Source organism: Pinus tabuliformis, chromosome 8 (assembly GCF_031772625.1).
Source record: "Pinus tabuliformis cultivar Carrire ecotype Pingquan chromosome 8, CPIR1, whole genome shotgun sequence".
Classification (NCBI taxonomy): domain Eukaryota; kingdom Viridiplantae; phylum Streptophyta; class Pinopsida; order Pinales; family Pinaceae; genus Pinus; species Pinus tabuliformis.
In genome coordinates, this window is record NC_142294.1 from 1,789,944,976 (window position 1) to 1,789,967,732 (window position 22,757).

The 22,757-nt window shown below is 35.8% G+C and overlaps 3 pseudogenes; all 3 read right to left on the reverse strand.

The window, feature by feature from the left end:
- Positions 1-7,703: 7,703 nt before the first annotated feature.
- LOC149243377 (pectate lyase 1 pseudogene) lies at positions 7,704-8,371 on the reverse strand (annotated as a pseudogene).
- Positions 8,372-17,301: 8,930 nt separating this feature from the next.
- On the reverse strand, positions 17,302-21,039 carry LOC149243378 (pectate lyase pseudogene; annotated as a pseudogene).
- A 482-nt stretch (positions 21,040-21,521) lies between these two features.
- On the reverse strand, positions 21,522-22,504 carry LOC149243379 (pectate lyase 1 pseudogene; annotated as a pseudogene).
- Between the last annotated feature and the right edge of the window lie 253 nt (positions 22,505-22,757).

The window sequence follows — 22,757 nt, forward strand, 5'->3', positions numbered from 1 at the left end:
AGAATAAATTTACATGGATTTACTGCTGTAAAAGAAATCCTTCACATTCACCCCTGTGTGAAATTTTCATTACATTCAAGCGGCTGATCATTCACATTACATATTCAATTAAAAAAATTACATTTGCGCTAGCACCATACATTTCATTTCAATGCATTTCAATGCATATGCTTTACAATTTTTGTTCGCACTGCTGTGCTCTCCTGGTTTGTTATTTGCTGCAGCTGAAACTCACCTTCATCCCCGTGTGTTTTTTCCAAGTTACCAAGTCAACACTTCAAAACAAAACATATCACTTACGATACCTTACCCATACTTCCGTAAATTTAAAAAACAATAAAATTAAAAACGTTTACCAACTTTTACCTATGACTATGACAGTGCATTAAATACATTAAATAAAAAAACGACGGTAAAAACAAAACTAATGTTCTGGAAGGTTGTATAAGATCTTTGTCCGTTGACCTGATCGGACTCAATTCGCACACCAACCTCACACAAGCCAAACGACCTTTAACGTCCGGGGAGTTGATGGTTTCGGAGTTGTACACTGGACGCGTGGCAGCAACGGATTGTGTCGGAGGCCCTCTGACAAAAACAACCTTTTGCGAATGGTGGTGCGGGGAAGTTTGGGTGGTTTTGCCAAACCACGCTGCAGTAAATGCAGTTGAAATTAATATTTCAACACTCCCCTTTAATTTCAACTGCTGGGTTATCAATCATACCCAAACATTTCCTCAAAAATTCAAAGCTTTTTTGATCCAATGGCTTTGTCAAAATGTCTGCTACCTGTTCTTGAGTCCTGCAATGTTCTAAAATAATTTCTCCATTGTTCACCAATTCTCTGATGTAGTGAAACCTTGTATCAATGTGTTTCGTTCTCTTATGAAACGCTGAATTCTTTGACAATGCAATAGCTGAGCTATTGTCACAAAAAATCACTGTTGCTTCTTGGCCTAAACTCAACATTCTTCTCATCCAAACTGTTTGACATGCTACTGCTGTAGCTGCCACATATTCAGCCTCTGCTGTAGACAATGCTACAATGGACTGCTTCTTAGAAGCCCATGAAATGGCTCCTGAACCCATGTGAAAAACATAACCGGAAGTGCTTTTCCGATCATCTGCACTTCCAGCCCAATCACTATCAATGTATCCAACCAAATCTGAATGTTCTGAGACAGTATATAAAATGCCAAACATTTTGGTACCTTTGACATACCTTAAAATTCTTTTTGCTGCCTGCCAATGTGCCTCCTTTGGCCTCTCCATGAATCTGGAAATTAAACTAACAGCAAACATAATGGCAGGCCTAGTAGCTGTTAAATACATAAGGCTGCCAGCGTACTCTTGTACAAACTAGGATCAAAATCCTTGCTGTTGTCCTCTCTGCTGAGTTTTAATCCCATTACTATGGGAGTGATCGCTGCTTTGCATTCTTGCATGTTAAATCTGCCCAACACTTGATTTACATATCTAGCTTGTGAGATAAAAATTCCTTTTTCATTTTGATCTACTTCTATGCCTAAGAAGTATCTCAAGAAACCCATGTCAGTCATTTCAAATTCCTCTTTCATGACTGATTTAAAATTCTCAATGAGTTGATCATCATTACTTGTGAAAATAACATCATCAACATATAAGACAACAATTAAAATTTTACCATCTTTTTCTTTGATGTAGACGGTGGGTTCTCCTTCACACTTGTCAAATTCATTATCCAATAGATAGCAATCTATCCTGTTGTACCATGCTCTTGCGCTTGCTTCAGCCCATAAAGAGCTTTCTTCAATTTGCACACTTTGTGCTCTTCACCTTTCTTCTCATAGCCTAGAGGCTGTTCAACATAAACCTCTTCCTTTAACACTCCATTTAGAAATGCTGACTTCACGTCCATTTGGTAGACTTTCCATTTGTTTTGTGCTGCTATGGACAGCACTGCTCTCACGGTTTCCATTCTTGCAACCGGTGCGAAAGTCTCCTCATAGTCTCTCCCATATTGCTGCTTGTACCCTTTGACAACCAGCCTTGCCTTATGTCTTTCTATTTTACCTTCAGCATTGCTCTTGGTCTTGTAAACCCATTTAACTCCTATGACCTCTTTACCTTTTGGTAGCTCTACCAAATCCCATGTTTTGTTTCTCTCTATGGCATTCATCTCCTCATCCATAGCTTCTATCCATTTCTTATCTTTAATTGCATCTTCGAAATGAATAGGATCATCAACATGACAATACAAGGCAAATAAGGAATTCATTCCTTCATCATAAATGTCACTTAGATTTCTAAATTTCTTACCTCTTTCATTTGGTGTGCAAGTGCTTGAAGATGCACTTGAATTTCCTCCTTGTGGTGTGCTTGGAGAAGAACTTTCATTTATCCTCAAGGGTGTTCCTTGCTGTCCTTGTGTTGGCGCTACTGTTTGGGGATGTATTTCAGCCACCTCCTCATCATCTTCATCATGAGACAAACATTTTTTAACATTCACTTTTTTCTCTATGCTTCCATCCCAAGCTTCTTCTTCAATGAACTGAACATCTCTGCTGACAAAAAACTTCTTAGTGGATGGGATATACAACCTGTAAGCTTTGGATTCCTCACTGTATCCAATGAAAATACATTTCTCCCCTTTTTTGTCCAACTTCTTCCTTAGCTGATCTGGAATGTGTGCATAGGCCACACATCCAAAAATTTTCATGTGGGTGACACCTTGCTTTCTCCCACTCCATGCTTCTTCCGTCACTTTTTTCAACACTGCTTTTGTAGGACACCTCTTCAAAATATACACTGCACAATTTATAGCTTCAGCCCAATAATCATTTGGCAAATGCTTTGCCTTCAGCATGCTCCTCGTCATATCCATGATGGTCCTATTCTTCCTTTCAGCAACTCCATTTTGCTGTGGGGTGTACCTAGCTGTAAACTGTTTATGAATTCCATTTTCTCTACAAAACCGTAGGAACTCCTTGGAGATATACTCACCTCCTCTGTCAGTTCTCAAAACTTTTATATGCAGCCCGCTTTGGTTCTCCACAAGTGCTTTGAAATTTCAGAATTTTTCAAACACTTCACTTTTGTTTTTAAGAAAATATACCCAAGTTTTTCTTGCAAAGTCATCAATAAATGTTAGGAAATATTGGTTTCCTGCTAATGATGAATTTTGCATTGGTCCACATAAGTCTAAGTGGATAATCCCTAAGGGTGCCTTTGCCCTTATGCTTTTACCTGATGGAAAACTTTCTCTATGTTGTTTCCCCAAAATGCAACCTTCACAAAGGCTGTCTGGTTTCTCTATCAATGGTAATCCTCTTACCATTCCTTTTCTACTCAACAAGTTAAGGCCTCCAAAGTTGAGATGTCCAAATCTCAAGTGCCACAACCAATTTTCATCCTTTGGCACGCTTTGGAAAGCCTCTTGGGTGACTGTTGCAATTTCTCCTTTGTTTTTCAAATCTGCCCTTATTCTAAGAGGGAACATCCTGTTCCTTGTCATCTTCACTTCAGCAATGCATCGTTTGCTGGGTGCTATATCCATGATGGTGCACACATCATTCACAAAGAAAACATTATAACCCTTTTGAACAAGTTGTCCAATACTCAAGAGGTTACATCTCATTCCAGGGACATAGTAGACATCTGCTATGGTTTTCCTTTCTCCTTGCTTTGTAAATATTTTTACCTCTCCTTTTCCCATAACATAAATTTTGCTATCAGTTCCTAGTGTGACTTCTGATTTCATATTTTTATCTAGGGCAGAAAAGAGGGATATGTTTCCTGTCATATGGTTGCTGCAACCTGAGTCTAAAAACCATATGTCCTCACTGTTTGTTTCAGCCATGTTACAAGCTAACAACACATTATCTTGGCTGATGTTTTCTCTAGTGACATTTGCATTTTGTCTATTACTCATATCATATTGCTTCTTCCTACATTCACTGGCATAATGCCCATATTTTTTACAATAATAGCATTGGACATTGGATTTTTCATACCTTTGTCCTTGAGCATGATGTTGTCCTCTTTGTTGGCTGCTGCCTTGGCCTTGGTTCTGATTTGGATTGCTGCCTCTTCCTTGAGCATTTGCTGGACTGTTCCTTCCACCTCTGTTCTGGCTCCTGCCTCTTCCTCTCTTGTTTCCTTTGCCTTGACCTCTTCCTCTTCCAAAGGACATCTGGGTCTTGAAGGCTTGCTCTAGAGATGAGTTTTCATTTCTACTCAACCTCTGCTCATGTGTTATCAGTGATGCATGGAGTTCATGAACTGAAAAGTTTGAGAGATCCTTTGTCTCTTTTATGGTGGTGACAATCACATCAAACTTTGAGGGTAGGACCCTCAATATTTTCTCCACAATCCTCCTTTCTTCAAGAGTTTCTCCATGAGTCCTTATCTGTGTGACCAGACCAATCACATGTGTGAAAAATGAGTAAATGGTGTCTGACTCCTTCATGCTCAGATTTTCAAAATCTTTCCTCAACAGTTGTAGTTTTCCTGTCTTCACTTTCTCCATGCCTTGATAGGCTGTCTTGAGGGTTTGCCATGCTTCATTGGATGTCTTAGCTGTTTCTATCCTTGGAAACACACTCTGGTCCACTGCTTGATACAACAATACAATGGCTTTTGCATCCTTCTTCCTATTGCTCTTCAGCAGATCTCTCTCTGCCTGAGTTAAGTTGTTAAATTGATTTTCATCTGCTGGTTCTTCAAACCCAAATTCAACAAGCTCCCATAGATCTTGTGAGACAAATAAAGCTCTCATGGTTATTGACCAGTAGTCATAGTTCTTCCCATTAAACTGTGGGAACTGGGTGTTAAACATACCCATGCTAGTGCTTGTGCTAGCCATTCCTTGCATCCTCAACTATGCTTCAATTTCTTGACTGTGTATTTTAAAACACTGACTGTTTCTTCAACAATAACCAAAAAAAACTTTGAGGAATACCTGAATCTTTTGCCTGAGACTTCACTTTGCTGGAGAAGATTTACTGCTGCAACAAAAGACTCCTCCCTTCAGCTTCTTGAACACCTTCAAAGAGCCTAAGCCTGCTCTGATACCACTGTTGGAAATTTCTGGTAATTTCAAACACAAATTAACTGAACACAGAGCAATGCTCTGTTTTTCTCCTCAGGATCTTTTGCACAGGGAAGCCCCAAAAAAAATTTCTGAGTAAAGCAGAGTTTCTCAGCTAAAATAAACTTATATTAATTTATAAACTCCCTGATACAATTTTCTTCCTCTGCTAGAGGGATTCACCAAGAACTTTCACCAAAACAAAATATTGTCTCTCTTTTACAAATGATTTTTACACTGCTGTGTAAAATCTTCATTCACATTTACTGTTGTAAAAGGAGCTTTTACATTTACTGCTGTAGAATAAATTTACATGGATTTACTGCTGTAAAAGAAAACCTTCACATTCAACCCTGTGTGAAATTTTCATTACACTCAAGCGGCTGATCATTCACATTACATATTCAATTAAAAAAAATTACATTTGCGCTAGCACCATACATTTCATTTCAATGCATTTCAATGCATATGCTTTACAATTTTTGTTCGCACTGCTGTGCTCTCCTGGTTTGTTATTTGCTGCAGCTGAAACTCACTTTCATCCCGGTGTGCTTTTTCCAAGTTACCAAGTCAACACTTCAAAACAAAACATATCACTTACGATACCTTACCCATACTTTCATCCCGGTGTGCTTTTTCTAAGTTACCAAGTCAACACTTCAAAACAAAACATATCACTTACGATACCTTACCCATACTTCCGTAAATTTAAAAAACAATAAAATTAAAAACGTTTACCAACTTTTACCTATGACTACGACAGTGCATTAAATACATTAAATAAAAAAACGACGGTAAAAACAAAACTAATGTTCTGGAAGGTTGTATAAGATCTTTGTCCGTTGACCTGATCGGACTTCGCACACCAACCTCACACAAGCCAAACGACTTTTAACCGTCCAGGGAGTTGGTGGTTTCGGAGTTGTACACTGGACACGTGGCAGCAACGGATCAGCAATTCGCACACCAACCTCACACAAGCCAAACGACTTTTAACGTCTAGGGAGTTGGTGGTTTCGGAGTTGTACACTGGACACGTGGCAGCAACGGATTGTGTCAGAGGCCCTCTGACCAAAACAACCTTTTGCGAATGGTGGTGCGGGGAAGTCTGGGTTGTTTTGCCAAACCACGCTGCAGTAAATGGCGTTGAAATTAATATTTCAACAAAATAAATATTGGTAACAAAAATTAAGGTGTGTCCATACAATAATATTTATTACCCTCCAGCACAAGCACCAAAATTGTCAGGCGAATTATATACACCATTGTTAACAAAAATCAAGGTGCGATCCAATAATATTTATAGCCCTCAAACGCAAGGCCAGGAGGGAATACAGGCGAGAGTTCCTGCATCTCGAGTGATCTCTGGTACTAAGCTCGCACTACTAACTGTAAATCCTTGGCTTCCCGCGTACATTGGAAAAGTGTTTCCCTTACCAGATGGAACAAAATATGCTCCATTCACAAGCATATCACCCACTGCCTCCCACAACCATCCCCAGGGACAAGAAGAAGCAGCGTTACAAGCTTCACGCCGTGTCACCTGCTTCAGATTCTGGTCGTTTGGGGCCACGAATCGGTTTCCTTCACTTCTGATGGTGGGATGCATGCTTCCTCCAATTGCATATATTCCCCACCCTTCATAGTTGTTATTGGCGACGTGCACGTATCCATATCTACTCCTGCACGATTATTGACTGATATGTTAACGAGAGAATTGCGTGCATTGTGTGAGCGATATCAAATAACTTCTCAAAATTAATGGGTTTGAAATTTTAATTGCTTTCCAAAAATTGTTTTCTTGGTAAGTTTTCGAGCACTTGAGGTTGGTTATCAATCGGGTTGCTTGAGTAAAGTGAGACTGAGACAGTTGGCTTAAAAATGTTCTTTTAATATGTTCACTATTTAGCATGTATATTCTTTTAATAGGTTCACTATTTAGCATTTATACAGAGAACTTCACACCCACTGCTCGGAAATTTCTGGACACTCCATGAATATTATCATAGACTTTTTATGGACAAATCTAAAACAAGACTTACGTGTTTTTTCAATAACACTTGTGTGTAATTTCGATATCATCACATTATTTGTGATTGTACTTGTCGAATAAATTAAATAATAAACCTAAATATTCATTCTAAATAGAAATTTCTGGACACTCCATGAATATTATCATAGACTTTTTATGGACAAATCTAAAACAAGACTTATGTGTTTTTTCAATAACACTTGTGTGTAATTTCGATATCACATTACTTGTGATTGTACTTCTCGAATAAATTAAATAATAAACCTAAATATTCATTCTAAATAGATTTCTGATGGGTTTCCGCCAAATGTTAAACTGATCCACTAAAATATACTAAACATATATCTGCAAAAAAATGCATGCATCTTTTAAAACATGGTGAATCTTTTAACGATTTGGACTAATCTGTTTGTTTGGATCAAATTTACATGCTATTAACTAATCAGTTGGCAATAACCTACTGTTCTTTGCCATTTGAAAACGCAAATCAATCAAAACACAAAACCGTATCCAAATTAGTTGCTTAACTATTCCAACACAATCCCTAAATCTACAATCTGCATAAACTATTATTAAATTTTAAAATATTGCTAAAATCGGCCATCAGGCTTTAAGTAAACTTGCCTTGTCATGATAAGTGAAACGGTTGTTGGAAATAGTAATAGCTGTGGAAGCAAGCGAAACGTCAACGAGACCGTCTAAGCACCTGGAGAGGGTGTTGTGACCGATCCATATATCTTTAGAACCAGTGATAGATATAGCATCTGGATCCTGTTTTGTCATCCAGGTGACGGACTCCGTCACCTCAACGTTACCCGCGACGCTGGGCTTACAGTCATGGATGTTCAACCCATGAATAATAATGTTGTTCACGTTGTCAAGGCGGATGCAAGGCCCATTACTGATCTCAACATTGGCCCCTCTTCCATCAATAGTCTTGTGGCTTGCAACAGAGAGGGGCATCTGAAGCTTTATGTCCACAGTGGATTCTTGCGGGTCACTCCATATCTCAAACTACCGGGCAACGGATTTGTGGGATTGTCATCAGGGGTGGTGACGGTGTAGATCTGCCCTCCTTTTCCTCCATTGGCGGCGCTTCCGAAGCCCACAGCACAATCTGCCAACTTCATTCGATTCTGCGCCCAATTTGCATCTCTTCTCCAGCAGTTGTCAATGGCGTTGGACCTGCTGCTTGCAGAAAAAGACAGGGAGGCTTGCAACAACACCGAAATCAGACCTAATAACATCCATGCTGCTCCAGCTATGGCCATATCAGGAGTTAAATTCCTAGGATGCATGGATGTGCCTAGTATTGGCAATACGGCGAAATATTTGATGATAGATGGAACTTTTTGCAATCAGATTGCATGTGAGTTTATGCAAAACTTGCTTTGCTTGCCATTGTATCTGAAACTTAACTTATATAGTTGCCATCCCATGTCATAACATGGCCACCCGATCTCAGTATCTGTTATTCGTCTCGTCATGGTAATTAATGCCTTAACTAAATGTTAATTATTTTACATTTTATGCTACAACTTTTACCTCCTATAGTGGCTATCTCGTGAGAGTAATTAATGCCCTAACCAAATGTTAATCATTTTATACTTTATATGACAATTTCTATTTCTTATACCTCGTCAGGGTAATTAATGCACTAACTAAATGTTAATCATTTTACACTTCATAGGACATTTTTTACTTTTTATATCTCGTCATGGTAATTAATGCCCTAACTAAATGTTAATCATTTTACACTTCATATGACAACTTTTGCCTCCTATAGTGGCCATCTCGTAGTGGTAATTAATTCCCTGACTAAATGTTAATCATTTTACACTTCATATGATAACTTTCACCTCCCAATTCTTTCTATATCTTGTCATGGTAATTAATGCACCAACTATAAATGTTAATCATTTTACACTTCATATGACAACTTTTACCTCCTATAGTGGCCATCTCGTAGTGGTAATTAATTCCCTAACTAAATGTTAATCATTTTACACTTCATATGATAACTTTTACCTCCCATAGTGGTCATCTCGTCCTAACATGGTCCATCATCTTAGTATTTTATATATGGTAGTCATGGTAATTAATGCTCTAAATAAATGTTAATTGTTTTTCGTTTCACATAATAATTTTTTAAAGTGCCACTTTTTGGAGTAACTCCTAGATTTCTAGCTAGGATTCTGTGAAATATTTTGTGGTGAAATCTTGATTTGTGTTGTTTAAACTTGTTTGTTTACTACATGTATAGATCCAACAATTTAAAGGGCTGTTCAATTAGCATATGAATATTAATAGATGGGATGATGCTAGGGACAATGCAACTTTCTTAACATTAATCCTTTTCCACTTCATATAACAATTTTTTTTGGGTTTTCGTAATTAAATATTAAGCATTTTTTATTAGTATGTGTAAGTATAAGGGTTGTTTAGTTATAATATGAATATTAATCCATGGGATAGGCTGGGACAATGCAATTTTTTTAATATTAATCATTTTCCACTTCATATGACCAATATGTTTTTGGGGAACTCCTAGTAATTAAATATTAGTCATGTTTGGTTATTCCTCCTTATTAAATATTCCTATTTGTTTGTTATTGTGCTGAGATTTAATCGTGGTTTAGTTAGGATTTGAATATTAAACAACGAGATGATGTTGGGATAATGTACGTTTTTTTAATAATTGGTCTTCCACTTCTAATTTATAAGATTTATTTTATATAGGTGTAGTTTAACTTATAAAAAAAAAAGCCATTTTTCATGACAATTTTTCTAATTAATTGTAACCAAAATTTGTGAGAGGTTTATCGGAGGTTTTTAAAAACTCTAATTTAAGTAATTTAATCTATAGATTTTGAGTTCCACCCACGGGTTTTAATCACATTATTAAGATTGACTTTCATTTTAATCACATTAAGATTTGGCCACACTGGATAGTTCTGAATGTTGACCAAATCTTCATAATGTGATTAATGCTAAAGACAATCTCATTAAAATATAATGTTTAATAATGGTGTATTCTAACTTATAGAAAATTTCATTAACATATAATATTTAATAATCGTGTAGTGCAGCTTATAGAAAATATCATTAACATATAATATTTAGTGATGGTGTAGTTTAACTTATAGACGAAACAACCCTTTTCACGAAATTCACCAAAATTTAGCAATACAATTTTAAGATATTTCTTTTCAATTTAAAATACATTTTTGAATGTGTAAATGGATTCAACATTGTGAAAATTCCTCGGCACTAGAATTATGGAGAATAAAAAATTTATGTTCAAGCTTTTAAAAATCCCTATAGATTTTGATTAAACAATTTAAACTCAAGTTTTTAAAAATCTCTGTAAGAGTTTTAAAAGTATTAACAAAATCTCTGTGAGATTTTGATTTAACAACTTAAACTCAAGCTTTTAAAAACCTCTGTAAGATTTTCATCAAAATTAACAAGAAAAGATATCATGAAACAACACATTTCTTCTATAAGTTAGAATATGCCCTTCACAATTACATTATTTTTTAATAATAATTGATCAATTATATTAAATAGGGGTAACCTAACATATAGACAATACAATTTGAAGCAATAATGTGATTTTTTGTTGTTTAAATTATATTTTTGGACACATAAATGGAATCGACACCAAGAAAAACCCATGTAGTACTCAAATTAACAAACAATAATTAATATTTAATTACTAGGAGTTTCCCCCACCCAAAAAAAAGGAGTTGCTTCATACTGGTGGCTAGAATGTTTCCCACAAGATTTCACATAGTGACTTCTTGTGTTTATTTACATATTATTCCACCTTCAATCAAGTATTTTCGTAAATTTGAGAACAAAGTTATTAATAATAAATCCCAAAGGGTTTTGACAAAGGAAATAATCCTTAAGTGAGTAAAAACTAGTAGAATCCTTGTGATACATCCTTGAATTATTATAATATGATTTGCTCATGACACTCATATTATGAGTCATGATGGTACATATAGTTGGCACACTAAGTGCATGCATGCTTGTATGAGACAAAAATTTCCATTATTGAATTTCATGAGAAGAAATAGCTTCTAATAATTTTGATGAATTATTGAGTAGTGGTATAATTGGAATGAACCCTTCATCATGCAAAGCAATGTGGAAGCATTTGAGGAACAATAATTCCTACCAATAAATTACAAGATATGGTAGGATTCATTTCTTCTTCCTCTGGGGTTGGTTCGTCATGTATAGCATCTTGTTTTGACGTTTCTTGATCCTTTTCTTCCTCCTCCTCACAATCAATGTAAAATAATTTCTTCTGAGCACACTTATGACCTTTAGTGTATTTGCTATCACAACTGTAACAAAGCTCGCTTTCTCCTTTTTCTTCCAGATTTTTTTGTGGAGCAACAACAATTCCATCTTTATAATTGTGAGTGGTAGGATTTCTTGTTGCCATAATTTATTTTTCTTTCCAGCCTGAATGCCTTCTCCTATGAATCAAGTTCCTAAAGACGAACCTCATTTTGAATGTTATCCTTTCAATTCCCTATGAAGACATCAATCCTCTGATTCTCTGGAATATCATTTACCCTTATATTCAATTTTTGGAAGTCCACAATGTGCTCTTCCATTGAACCCTTTAGTTTGAGATTTATCAATTGGCTAAACAAGGTGTTGCTATTTGTATCCTTATAATGTGTTATCATTTTCTCTATGAAAATTGACCAAGTGACAAGTGGTTTACGAGGAAAAAACACTTTATACGATAAAAAAATTAATTGTTTCTCAATATAAAGATACAATATGTGCCTTTTGTAATAGTTTCACATCATTAGATCAAAATATTTCTCCATCTATAGTATCCATGTTATGGGATCCTTTCCATCAAACTTCCTCGTATTGATCTTTGGAATACGGTGGGTCTTCAATCCAATATTAGATTCTATAAGCCTTTAAGCCTTCCATGTCTTTCTTCAAATATTCCATGAATTTCTTCAAATATTCTTTCATACCATCGAAATTAGCTTCCATGGCACATATAAAACTATTATGTTAGCTTCGATCACATTCTACAAATCATCCATCCCATTTTGCTTACTTGGTGTAACACCCCTCCCTTGTGTACAAAATTCTCATGTGTACTAAATTATTGTAAACCCAAGCTAAGTTAAAGCTAGGTGTGATACCCGCCCTTGTGTGTTAAACATTTGTAAACCTACCCTGGGTTAAAGCTAGGTGTGATACCCTCGTTTGTGGGATAAACTATTATAAACCTAATCTGAGGAAAGCCAGGTGATATCTAATATTGAAAGAAAATGTGTTATTAAATAAATTAATAAAATAAATCACTTGGGGGTGGAGCACCAAGAGAGAGGAGATTCTTGCCAAATACCATGAGGAATTAGATAGAGTTGAATCTTTAATGATAAAGCTTCTAGATCTGATTCTAGATAAGCTTGGAGGGATTCGATATCCATCGGATGGATGGGAGATAAAGATCCATCGAAAATAAAAGATTTGCGGGAGATAAAGGCATGCTTTTATGTGGAAAAGCATCATGGGAGATAAAGACAAGCTTTTTCGAAAAATACCTAGGAAAATTGAAAAGTCCATAAAACTGAGACGTTGCTAATGGTAACTAAATCATGAAAGAGGGTATTAAATACCCAATGCATTGATCAATTCAAGACAGTTAATCCTTGGCAAGATCTTCGACTTGGGGGGGAATCAGAGGTGATTCATGGTTGGGTGGTGGTGTTCCACCCTCCAAGATGATCTAGGTATGACTAATGTTTGAAATAGCTGCAAAGTTATGAGTAAATATTTGCAGATTTGTACGTGGTTTTGCTTAAGTAAAAGCGCATATACATGTTGGTTCGCCTCATCAGAGAAGCGTATACAGTATGAAGTATGATATTTGAAATTGCAGTTTGATCTAGCTATTGTTTCAAAGTTCTCTATTCTGCTCTGTGTTCTGGTCACTGTGTTTCGCTAATAGGGTTTCAGTGATTGAGTGTTGGGTGATTCAGAGATTGATGATGTAGGTGTAGTTGATGGTTGCTTTGCAGTGGTGACTGATTTTGTGCTTTAATGTTGTTGATGGGTCCAGTATGAAATTTAGATGAAACGTGGCCTTTAGATTATGGTGTTGTGCTTTAGGAGTATCCAGTATGAAAATTTATGAAACATGGTCTTTGGAGGAAGAGAGAAGGTCGTAGACTTCAGTAGGTGGGCACCTACGTACTTGTAAACATATCAGTCAATACAAGAGCCAGGGGGTTGGAGCTCCCTTCCAGTAGTAGCTGGAAAATGCCTGAAGGTTGGAGCCTTTAGTAGGTCAGGGCCTACGTATTAGTAAACATATCAGCTAGTACAAGAGCTAGGGGTTTGTAGCTCCCTTCCAGTAGTAGTTTGAGAATGAGAGAAGGTTGTAGCCTTCCACATGATGGTGCCTGTGTACTGGTATGGGTCTGCACCAGTACAAGATTGTAAACAGGTTTCTCTTATATTAAAGGAAGATGAAAGTAGGTGGTTTCTTTCCTGCATTAGGTTTCCACCTTATATTTTGTTGTTCATGTTTGTTTCTTATGTGTGATGATCTACTCTGTTCTTATTGTACCTGGTTACTATTTATATGGTTAATGAAGTTCTGAAGGACTGATTAAAGATCAACATATGATGAATTAATTGAATCATAAGTTTGCTGGATATACGCTAGTTGCATTAAACATAGTTGTGTGTACACGCGGGTTCCCTTAACTAAAGTAGCATATATGAATCTGATTATGGAAATGAAATAGTTATTGATTTGCTAATACTGATTCAGCCCCCCCTCTCAGTACTATTTCCAACAATTGGTGTCAGAGCAGGTCCTTTCGTAGAAGCTTGATCTCTTGAAGGAGATCCATAGAACAATGGGAAAGAAAGCGCATCAGAAGAAGAAGACAACTCAAAGGAAGAGTGACAGCCTGTCGTTAGGTGAAAGAAAGAATTCAAATTCTGAATCACCTAAGATTGAAGATGAACAAACAAGTGAAGCATCAGATAATATCATAGATCAACAAGATCTATTTAATAAAAGGGAGAGTGCCCTCAAAGAAGAAGTTACCAGATTAAAATCTCAGCTAGAATGTGCCTTCATAGTACATCAAATGTTGCAGGAGCAAAGTGAAGAACAAGAAAATGAGATTCTCAAACTAAGGCAACAAGTGGAAGAAGGAAGAAAGTGTGAAGAAATCTTAAAGAAGCAATATATGGAAAAGGAAGAAAAGCATCACGTTGAGGTAAATATCTTGAAATATAAATTAGAAGAAAAAGATAAACTATTATGATTTCAAGACAATACTAAGATTTTGGATGATATTCTTAGTAGTCAAAGGTCGCGTGCTATCAAAACTAGTCATGGTTTTTATGAATCTGTTGAAGGTGAATCTAGCTCAGAATGTGTGGCAAGGGACTCTAATGCAAAATTGGAAATTCTCACCAAGGAGATGAGAGGTGAGGCCCATCAACAACCAAAGAAAGAACGTCTTCAAAGAAAATCCCTTAATCCTAACTATGGAAGTGATAGACTATTATGTCCTCCGATGAATAATGTTGCATGTTTTATATTTCATAATTTTGGGCATGTTGTAGCAAGATGTAGAAGTAGAATGGTTCAAGACCATCGCACAGAAAGAGCATCACATTCCAGGTAATTTAAGGGGTATTGTTTTGCTTGCAATATGTTTGGTCACAAAGCCATTAACTACCATAGATGGAATATGAAATATGTGAGACGTTATGCATGTAACAAGCTTGGACATATAGCAAAGGAATACAGGAGAAGATTTTGGGCACCATACGAAAAGTAGAAAACATCATCACAGTTGAAGATATGGAAGAAAAAGGAAATACAATCAGAAAGATGTGGCATAACAGAGTATAGAGACATGACAGACTCAGAGGGAGATGAAAGTGTGGAACCTTAGTGTTCTAAATCTCATACACAAGTTTAATGAAGACAAGTCGCGTGTGTACGTGAGTTCGAAGCTGCACATTCGCGTATATGTTGGTTTGAGGAAAAAAAGTGGGACAGACTCAGGAAAAAGGGTTTGATATGGTTCAGTTAATTATTTTATTTGTTTGATTATGGTTACAATCTACTAATGATGTGTGGAAATGTGTCGGTACTCATAAGATGTTGTTTAGAAGTGCTTTTCATCCTAACTTGATGACGATGATGCCTTGATACTTCTTGCTGATATATGCATGATCATACTTGACATGAATAGATGGCACAGGTTCAGGAGGAGCATATGATTCGACTAATGCAATGTTGGCATTATGGTTATAAGTCTTTGGTGATAATGCTTATGTGGCTAAATTATACATCTTGCTACTTATTGTTGGTTGGTCAAGAGAATGGTATCGCAGATTATAGGTTGCTGATGTTGATGAGAGATGCTTATGGTGCAGACCACATGGTGTATTATAGTAGCTAATGACTATCATGGTCTTGTTTACGTCTTTGGTCTTTGTTAAAAATGTCATGTATTTCTTTTGAAGACCCATGAGTCATATGATGTAATTTTTAAACCCACTTTTCATGGGAAGGATGATGTAACAATGTCTATCTTAGCCATGTATAAACATTTGGTATATCCCCACTTGGTTGGGTGGATGAGTCAAAATGGTGTATCCCCACTTGGTTGGGAGATTGATGTATGTATAAGTGATTGGCGATAGGAATGTCATACTCACTTAGTTGAGTTGTAGAGTCACATTATTCTTTTGAAAAATATATTTGCAAACTCTGCTTGTGCTTGGGAGGAGCATGGACGGATTGGTACATCTCAGCACGTAAAAAGGAAGAGCTCAATTGGAGATTTCAGCATGTACTCAGGGGGAATATGGAAAAGAGCTAGGGGGTTGTAGCTCCCTTCGAGTAGTAGCTGGAGAAAGAGAGAAGGCTATAGCATTCTACAGGTGGCTGCCTGCATACAGGTATGAGTCTACACCAGTACAATATTGTAAACAAGTTTTTCTTATATTAAAGTAAGACAAAAGCAAGTGGTTTTTGTCCCGCATTGGGTTTCCACCTTATATCATGGTGCTCATGTGTGTTTCTTATGTGTGATGATTTGTTCTGCTTTTACTACACTTGGTTACTATTTATATGGTTAATGAATTTCTGATGCACTGATTAAAGATCAACATATGATGAATTAACTGAATCATAAGTTTTTTGGTATACGCTAGTTGCATTAAACACAATTATGTGTACATGCGGGCTACCTTAACTGAAGTAGCACATATGAATCTGATTACAAGGACTAAGATGGTCCAAAAGGCATATCGATCAAGATCGAATTTGTGAGCTTACTTGCTTCATGAGCATTTAACTGGAATAATAAAATGACCAATGATGGATGATCATAGACATTATTAGTTCCTATTTTTCCAATTCGTCTTCCATCACGGGAAAAAATAAGTGATATATACTTCCTCCAGTTATTGTTCGAGCCAGATGATAAAAATTGGCATGTCCGGTTCTTTCGGGGGATAGATCCATAAAGATCTACTTATCCCAATAAAATAGAAACCTGACCTAAATGATCCTGTATTAAGGGCTAAATTAGCTAAAGGTATGGGACATAATTATTATGGTTATTTAGCATGTATATTCATTTAATATGTTTAGTATTTAGCATTTATACAGAGAAGTTCACACCCACTACTCGGAAATTTCTGGACACTCGTAAATGCTAGATTCCGAGAATATTATCATAGGCCTTTTATGGATAAATTAAATAATAAACCTAAATATTCATTCTAAATAGATTACTGATTCATTTCCGCCAAATTTTAAACTGATCCACTAAAATATACTAAACATGTATCTGTAGAAAGTGATTTTATTTTCTAATACTAAAATCCAATTTTTTTCCTAGAGGTAAAAAAAAATGCATGCATCTTTTAAAACATGGTGAATCTTTTAACTATTTGGACTAATCTGTTTGTTTGGATCAAATTTACATGCCATTAACTAATCAGTTGGCAATAACCTACTGTTCTTTACCCTTTGAAAACACAAATCAATCAAAACACAAAATCGTCCTAACCATTCCGACAACTAAGAGGGGGATGTTCCTCAACGCAGTCGTTGCTCTCTGGTTTTAACGTATTTTCAAGCTGGGATAGTATTAGTGCGATGAACTTACCTTGGCATCCTCTGCATGACACCTGGTCCAAAGTGGTTGTAGGTAACGGTTACCTTCATGTTTTTATCACCTGCATAGTCATCGCTGTGGCCTAAAAGCATTACCTGCATGCGTTCATACAATGAAAGAATAATCACTATCGCTATAGAATATGTAGTATTGTAGATTTCTAGAATATAGAATTTGATGACAAATAAAAAAAATTAGTTGCTTAACTATTCCAACACAATCCCTAAATCTACAATCTGCATAAAGTATTATTAAATTTTAAAATATTGCTAAAATCAGCCATCAGGCTTTAAGTAAACTTGCCTTGTCATGATAAGTGAAACGTTTGTTGGAAATATTAATAGCTGTCGAAGCAAGTGAAACATCAATGAGACCGTCTAAGCACCTGTAGAGGGTGTTGTGATCGATCCATATATCTTTAGAACCAGTGATAGATATAGCATATGGATCCTGTTTTGTCATCCAGGTGACGGACTCCGTCACGTCAACATTACCCGCGACGCTGGGTTTACAGTCATGGATGTTCAACCCATGAATAATAATGTTGTTCACGTTGTCAAGGCGGATGCAAGGCCCATTACTGATCTCAACATTGGCCCCTCTTCCATCAATAGTCGTGTGGCTTGCAACAGAAAGGGGCATCTGAAGCTTTATGTTCATATCTTTCGCAAAAACAATCCACAGTGGATTCTTGCGGGTCACTCCATATCTCAAACTACCGGGCAACAGATTTGTGGGATTGTCATCAGGGGTGGTGACGGTGTAGATCTGCCCTTCTTTTCCTTCATTGGCGGCGCTTCCGAAGCCATAGAATCCAAAGATTTGGAACCAAATGTTATGGAAACAACTCACAAGAAGATAGAAAAGATAGATCAACGACTTGAAAATCAGCCTCTTCGAGGGGAAACCTCGTTTACATTACACAAATGAAAAAAATTTGGATGCTACAAATGACAAGACGTCCTTTCTATATATAGGCGTCTAAGGGGTCATAATATAATCAGAGCCGACATAACAATAATAATATAAATGCACAACAATAACAAAAGTGGGCTTCTATGGGGCACAATAATAACAATATGTGGACTACATCGGTACAACAATATAATAATGGGGGTTGCACTAATAACAATAAGGGGTTACACTAGTAGTATAGGGACCTAATGTATTCAAACATCATGAGGAGAATCCATATTTATGAAATCTTATTCCTATATGAAATAAGTTTGTAAAAGAAAGGAAAAATGAAGAGAAATTGATTTAAATTATTTTGATTAATCTCATGGAAACTATATGCTCAAGATATAGGTGAAATGATCATCTATCCAAGAATGATAGATGATGGTTATGAAGTTGAAAATCCTAGGGACAAGGCCATTCTGGTGATGTTGGAAACCTATGACATACATTGATCATCATGAAGAATGTTATGGAAAATGTGTTATGTTATTTAGAGAAAGAAAGGGAAATTCCTTCGTTATAAAACTATATAAGTCTCAAGGATCTTCCTTTGTGAGGAATGCTTGTCAAGTAATGGATTGCCCAAGGTATCGGGGAGGCAAAGTAGGAGGTGCTTGGACTTGGAAGGTGTGTGGCCTACTAGGGAAGGGGATAGTTGAGTGAATTGGTTTTTAACGATCCATTTACATACTCATTGGGATCATGAATTCATTGGGAATGTCCAAGAAAAGAATGAGTTTCATTTGTCTCGTGTGTAATCCTTGTAAAGCAACAAAAACTATTAAGTAATTTGGTGGAATGCTAAGAGGTATAGAGGTAAGTAGACAGTTAAAGCTTTAAGGCACTATCGAAGAAGCAACTAAAGACATGGAAAATGTTACTGATATGAAAGTGGCATATCCGTTCTTCTAAATTGAATGGTTCTACATATAGTAGACCTCCAAGAACGATGTTCCTTAAAGGGGGTCGAGGGGTTTGTGACACCCTTTTCATTACCCAATTTTTTGTAATGTTATTAAGAACATATAATGCTATGGTGCTAGCATTGGTGCTATGATGTCAAACTTTGTTGTATGATGTAATGCTTATTTTGGTTAATAAAAATTCTAGAATTGAACTAGGGGAAAGCATTACTAGGGAGGAAAAAGTGCAAGGAGGTGTGGGAGAAATCCTATCATTCCTTAGATATATATTATTTTTCCTTGATGTAATGGTTGGTATTCCAAGGAAGATTTTATAAAAATACTAGGAAGATGAAGGGTTATGGTGTGGTTATAAAAAATAACGAGAAACAATCAAGGAGTTTATGAGCAGTTGGTTTTTGGATTCTCATTACCTTTTCTCTGATACTCTCCCACTTAGAAATTCTCCCACTTAGAAATTTGAATTGACAAGAGAATTTATGGTAGAAACATAAAGGTTCAAACATTGTGAATAATAAGATGTGTGATTGATAGACCATGTGACAGAGACTAAGTTTTCCCTAAGTGTGTGGCCTTCACAATTTTTTTTAAATATGGCCTAAAAAATGTGATAAATCCCTAATTTTAGTTGTTCACTTATGGAATTAAGATCTGGCACGAGGGTGACTAGCTATGAGAGACTAGGCTGTGAGAGGCTATGGTGGGATGGACTATGGCTCACCCTAGTTCATTTTTCTAGTATTTTTTTTGCTACAATAGATAAAATATTTATTTCTATCTTAATGATACTTTAGGAATATTTATTTCAAAAGATTTTAATTTTTTTTTGAAAATTTGAAATTATTTCAATTATATAAATAATCTACCACTTGGCTGGTTAGGTAATATAGAAGATTGCACAATCACAGTTGAATTTTTTGCATGGAAAAACATTTATATATATATATATATATATATATATATATATATATATATATATCCCTAACATCATTAACCATTTTTAAAACAATTTAGGGTGAAATATTGGGTTTTAATTTTAGGTGTATTAATTATATTTAATGTTATGTTTAGGGTTAGAAAATATTTAACAATAATATTTTTAGCCATAATAATTATAATATAAGATTTAAGGTTTTGATATTAGATTTTACTTTTAAATATTGAATTTTGGTATTAGCTTTAATATTTTTAATATTAAATTTAGGTATGATAGAAATGTAATAATATTATTTTAGGTTTATAATAATATTAGGTCATTTTTGTATCGGTTAATAAGATTATTATTGATTATGATAAATAATATTTTGACAATTTATTAATGTTAATATTAATTTATATAACATTAACTAAAGTTATAGCACAAATATTAATTATTAGTCATTTCTTTATAAAACAAAATTGATAAAAGTAATATTATTGTTAATAATATTATCAATAGTAATTCTAATATGGTTAAATTAATAGTTTATTACATTGATTATCCCATAAATATATTATTAATATAACAACAATATTTTATATGACAATTTTTCATCATCACTAACAAAATAAACTCTTACAATTTATTAAATTTTTATATTATTATTATGCCTAATTTTCTAATATTTATTTAGATTTAGCATAAAATTAATAATTTATAAATTTAACTTTAAAACATAAAACTATTAACGACCATCTTTTACCTATCCAATAACAACCACAATGTTACCAAGAACATATATATAACTTGAGTAAAGTGAGACTGAGACAGTTGGCTTAAAAATGTTCTTTTAATATGTTCACTCTTTAGCATTTATACAGAGAACTTCACACCCACTACTCGGAAATTTCTGGACACTCCATGAATATTATCATAGACATTTATGGACAAATCTAAAACAAGACTTGAGTGTTTTTTCAATAACACTTGTTTGTAATTTCGATATCATCACATTATTTGTGATTGTACTTTCCGAATAAATTAAATAATAAACCTAAATATTCATTCTAAATAGATTTCTGATGGGTCTCCGCCAAAAGCGATTTTATTTTCTAATGCTAAAATCCAAGTTTTTTCCTGGAGGAAAAAAAAATGCATGCATCTTTTAAACCATGGTGAATCTTTTAACTATTTGGACTAATCTGTTTGTTTGGATCAAATTTACATGCCATTAAGTAACAGTTGGCAATAACCTACTGTTCTTTGCCCTTTGAAAACACAAATCAATCAAAACACAAAACCGTCCTAACCATTCCAACAACTAAGAAGGGGATGTTCCTCAACGCAGTCGTTGCTCTCTGGTTTTAATGTATTTTCAAGCTGGGATAGTCTTAGTGCGATGAACTTACCTTGGCATCCTCTGCATGACACCTGGTCCAAAGTGGTTGTAGGTAACGGTTACCTTCATGTTTTTATCACCTGCATAGTCATCGCTGTGGCCTAAAAGCATTACCTGCATGCGTTCATACAATGAAAGAATAATCACTATCGCTATAGATTATGTAGTATTCTAGATTTCTAGAATATAGAATTTGATGACAAATAAAAAAATTAGTTGCTTAACTATTCCAACACAATCCCTAAATCTACAATCTGCATAAACTATTATTAAATTTTAAAATATTGCTAAAATCGGCCATCAGGCTTAAAGTAAACTGCCTTGTCATGATAAGTGAAACGGTTGTTGGAAATAGTAATAGCTGTGGAAGCAAGCGAAACGTCAATGAGACCGTCTAAGCACCTGGAGAGGGTGTTGTGATCGATCCATATATCTTTAGAACCAGTGATAGATATAGCATCTGGATCCTGTTTTGTCATCCAGGTGACGGACTCCGTCACCTCAACGTTACCCGCGACGCTGGGTTTACAGTCATGGATGTTCAACCCATGAATAATAACGTTGTTCACGTTGTCAAGGCGGATGCAAGGCCCATTACTGATCTCAACATTGGCCCCTCTTCCATCAATAGTCTTGTGGCTTGCAAAAGAGAGGGGCATCTGAAGCTTTATGTTCATATCTTTAGCAAAAACAATCCACAGTGGATTCTTGCGGGTCACTCCGTATCTCAAACTACCGGGCAACGGATTTGTGGGATTGTCATCAGGGGTGGTGACGGTGTAGATCTGCCCTTCTTTTCCTCCATTGGCGGCGCTTCCGAAGCCCACAGCACAATCTGCCAACTTCATTCGATTCTGCGCCCAATTTGCATCTCTTCTCCAGCAGTTGTCAATGGCGTTGGACCTGCTGCTTGCAGAAAAAGACAGGGAGGCTTGCAACAACACCGAAATCAGACCTAATAACATCCATGCTGCTCCAGCTATGGCCATATCAGGAGTTAAATTCCTAGGATGCATGGATGTGCCTAGTATTGGCAATACGGCGAAATATTTGATGATAGATGGAACTTTATGCAATCAGATTGCATGTGAGTTTATGCAAAACTTGCTTTGCTTGCCATTGTATCTGAAACTTAACTTATATAGTTGCCATCCCATGTCATAACATGGCCACCCGATCTCAGTATCTGTTATTCGTCTCGTCATGGTAATTAATGCCTTAACTAAATGTTAATTATTTTAC